The sequence below is a fragment of the Solanum pennellii genome, chromosome 12, assembly GCF_001406875.1.
Source record: "Solanum pennellii chromosome 12, SPENNV200".
NCBI lineage: Eukaryota > Viridiplantae > Streptophyta > Magnoliopsida > Solanales > Solanaceae > Solanum > Solanum pennellii.
In genome coordinates, this window is record NC_028648.1 from 17,340,715 (window position 1) to 17,344,699 (window position 3,985).

General features: G+C 32.9%; 1 long non-coding RNA gene across 2 annotated transcripts; it reads left to right on the top strand.

Annotated features, from left to right (window-relative positions):
- The first annotated feature begins 284 nt into the window (after nucleotides 1–284).
- Nucleotides 285–3,285, top strand: LOC107006730. Of its 2 annotated transcripts, XR_003575512.1 has the most exons (3): nucleotides 285–378; nucleotides 1,754–2,133; nucleotides 2,949–3,285. It is a non-coding gene; the product is annotated as an uncharacterized LOC107006730 (long non-coding RNA). The 2 variants fall into 2 exon arrangements; XR_003575511.1 differs by having other exon boundaries at nucleotides 285–2,133.
- The last annotated feature ends 700 nt before the right edge of the window (nucleotides 3,286–3,985 follow it).

Consider the following 3,985-nt stretch of genomic DNA (forward strand, 5'->3'; position numbering starts at 1 on the left):
CCCACATAAAAAAAATTTCCTTTCATCTTGAAAGTTAGAGAACCTTGAGTGGTGTTATGTAGACTTCGTGCAACACTACCCAAGGTCTGAGATCTGCCGAATCAGAATCCAATATTTTCTTTTTTCTACCATTGTAGAAGAGTGAGTATAAACTAATCTAAAAACATGTGTGCTTGTGGGAATTTGTCTGATTGATTAAGGGCATTTCTGTCATTTCAGTTCGATACTTTTCACCCTTTCATTCCACGTGGTTACTATGCGTGTCATTCTTGCCTCTTTCACCCACATTCCCCTAATCCATACACACTTCTACTGCAGCAAAATAAAAATTGGGTATTTTTTTCATACATCTACACACCATACTGTTGCAATCTTAAGGTAGTGATTTGCCATTCCTTAGCCTTTCTCTTCAATTTGTAGTTTTGATATACAAAGTTTTACTCTTCCCATGTTTTATCCTGAATTTCTCTTGATTTTTAACATTTTCCTTCTAATTCTACATTTGGTTGAATACATTTATACTGTTTTGATTTTACATTGTTCTATCTGTGATGTTTGGCCAAAATGTGATAAAATTTTAATTGAGGATAAAAGCTTACCAAAAATTGCAAAACCTAGATCATCAGAGCCAGTTAGAACCTTTTAAAAAACCTCAGATTTTTTGTGTGTATGACTAGAAAATAAGAAATGGAAAGAAAAATAAGGGAAACTGAACTTGAATCTGCATGTCCTTGAGAGAAATTTGGAGAAAATAGTTGAAAGATGAAGCCATGTGTTCAGTAAAGAAACTCTTACACGGTGATGATGTACCAACAAGAAAACATTATATATGTACATGGCAACAAGAAAATGATAATCATAACTAGTACAGATAGAGCAAAAACGTTGCCATCTTAGCTGATAGGCGACACACCATAAAAATATATTGAGGCCTTAAGATTACTAGATTATATATATCTGACAGAGTTTTCGACCTTAATACTATATGATCTTAATTGAATTTGTCGGCACCATGAAAGATCGGTCAACTCACTTTGTAAATTGTGATCACTTAAGCTTATTGAGGATCAACAAATTAAACAAAAAAAAAAAAGAAGAAAGGGACACAAGCTACGATGATTAGCATAGGGACACCGTTCCATTCAGTTGAAAGCATGCAATAGGGCCCTGTTTACCAAGGATAATGCGCATACTCCCTTGCCACCTCTTTGTTAGTTACGACATAACAAATTTACCTTGCAGAGTATTTTTAAATTCAGGGTTGGACCACCTTAAAAGAATTCACTATCTTTGTTTTAATCTTGTTTTCATGTCATATACTTTTACAATCTTTCCTTTTTTTCGCCCCCATACCGTCACTCTGAAGGAACATAGGGATGTAAAAATTGAGTCCTATTAACTTGTTCCGATCTAGGATAATAATCTCTTCATCCTTAAGAAGGGAAATAAGAACCATCATCTCTTGATGCCCAGTGAATTGTGAATTTGAGAGAGTTTGTAGACAATCTATTGAAAATGTGAATGTGAATTTTAGCTCCATTTATTTGTGTCCTTCCAAAATTTTCTATTTCTGTAAAGCTCCATTGCGATTTAGCATTTCAAATATTCAATATGATAATTTTGCACTGTGCAGCCACTTAAAGCTTTAGTTTTGAAATGAATGGGTAAAGCTGAAAGTATATTTGGTTTGCTTAAATGCCTAAGAGCTTTTGTACACTAATGACTCTGTCTTGATTGATGATCTTACTCTCAGTGCTCTACAATTGTTATCCAACGACTTGATCATCGTCAGTACTTCATGTTTGGTCCACTTGGACTGAAATGGCCACTCAATAATATTTTATGTTTCTTTTGTATCTTTACAATGGATACGGACAGAAGTTGCTATATGTTGTATGCTTCATTACGGGAAATTTTTAAATTTCAATTGCAGGTCGTGCCTTCAGTTTCCACTCTTATCTTTTTAATTGGTTTTGCTCCACAAATAGAAAGATAATTCAGGTCTTGGTTCCATCTGTTTTCTTGATAGTAGGGTAGTAGCTTTTCTCGATAGTTAAACGATGCAGCATGAGCACGAGGATTCATTAGGTCGACCTTAAATACAGAGAAGGCATTCTCGAAGCATTTTTTGAGGTGAAGTTTGAGTCTTTTTTATTAATAAGTTCAAGTCTGATTTTTGGAATCGGATGAATTTTGATATTTTCTAATCAAGTTCTTTGGTTTAAGCTTCCAATTTTGTTGAGAATCTGAGCAAAAGGTTTTGACAGTTTTAGTACAACTATTATTCATCTAAAGTTGTCTCCTTGTTTTCTTGGGAGAAGTACTATGATTGAAAGTCTCACCATACATTTGCATTAAACTTCTGTAAGAAAATGTATAGTACGCATACACAAGCACAAATGGCTGGATCTGTACATTAGCAATTTTTTATTCATTGTAGCCCTACCAATATGTGTGATAATTGTCGCTTAATATATATTGTGCAAGGTATTCAGCCCGTGCTTGCACGGGCAATCGTCGTCTAGTTACATTTAGAAATGTAGGCAATCTAGTTGGAAGTTGGCTTTTGATTTTCAAGTTCAAAATCTGAATAAATGAATACATTTTATGAATTACCACCATAGATTGATGTACCAAATATACAAATTGAATGTATGATCTCTACGAACTTGGAAGAGAGGTCTTATACGATAGGTCCAAAAGGTGCATATTATTTGCCATTGGAGAAAGAAGACTTCAGTAAAGTAATTGTACAAATGACATTTTGAATAGCTAGAAAGTGTACCTCGTTGCATAGATAATCTAAGATACCTTGCAGCAGTAATCATTTGAAATGCAAATACCTTCTAGCAGATATATGTCTACTCTTAACTAAATTAATATCTTCATCAATTTAAAATTACTGGTAAAAGTTATATAGTTTGATTCATAAGTACTGTTCCGTGCAGATGGTAAAGCTAGTGTTACAGGCACCAAGAGTTGACAAATGAAGCCCATAGAAGTGCACATGTTAGAAAGATTATACTTATGTGTCTGTATTAGATTTGTTTTAACTGTACCCGGAAATATAAATACACTTTAAAATCATCAATTATTGTTACGATTTAGTTAGTTTTGTAAATATGTTTAATCAATCATTTAGTTAGCTATTTCAATTAATTAGTTAGAATGGTTAGTTAGCTAATTCTGTTATTGACAGCTCATTAGTTTGTTAGATATTTTTTATTTTTCTTGTATAAATACATTGTCTCCTCATAGTGTAAATCAGTTGGTTGATTCTTTCCACACTCTCTTCTTCTCCTTTCTATCTATGCTGTTAAATTCATGGATGATCATCCATGGTTGTGAGCTAGTTTTTTGACAATTATAAATCCGAAAATGTGATAGCTATCAGAGGGAAAGTTTCACTTATCAGTAAGAAGTTGTGTATGTGTGTATTAGGAAGCAACTCAAAGTCGAAACTATTATAAAACTTGTAACTCTGCTTGAAAGGGTGCCTGAAAAATGCAAATAAGAATCAAGTTAACTAATCATGTGTGTCAACAGATCCCCTCTTTCAAGGTTGTTTGGATTTAATTAAAAGCTAAAACAGATACGATAATCACACGTCAAAAATTTAGAACTTTTGTAAAGCATTGGCCACTTTTTCAATCTGCAGGTTGTTCATATCGATAGTAAGAGGTTGAATTAAATGATCAATTAGGTGTGTTTGGTATGGAGGAAAATGTTTTCCATGGAAAATGTTTTCCTAGAAAATGTTTTCCTGGAAAATAAGTAGATTTTGGACTTATTTTCTCATGTTTGGTTGGTGAGTAGAAAATATTTTTCGGAAATGATTTTTAGTGTTTGATTTATTAATGAAATTTGTTTTTGAGAGACAATCTTTTATTTTTACTTAAGTAAAAAATAATTTATGACATTGAAAATATTTTTTAAAATCAAAATTATTATTATTTTGGTGTGGTGGTGGGGGTGGGGGTAGTGG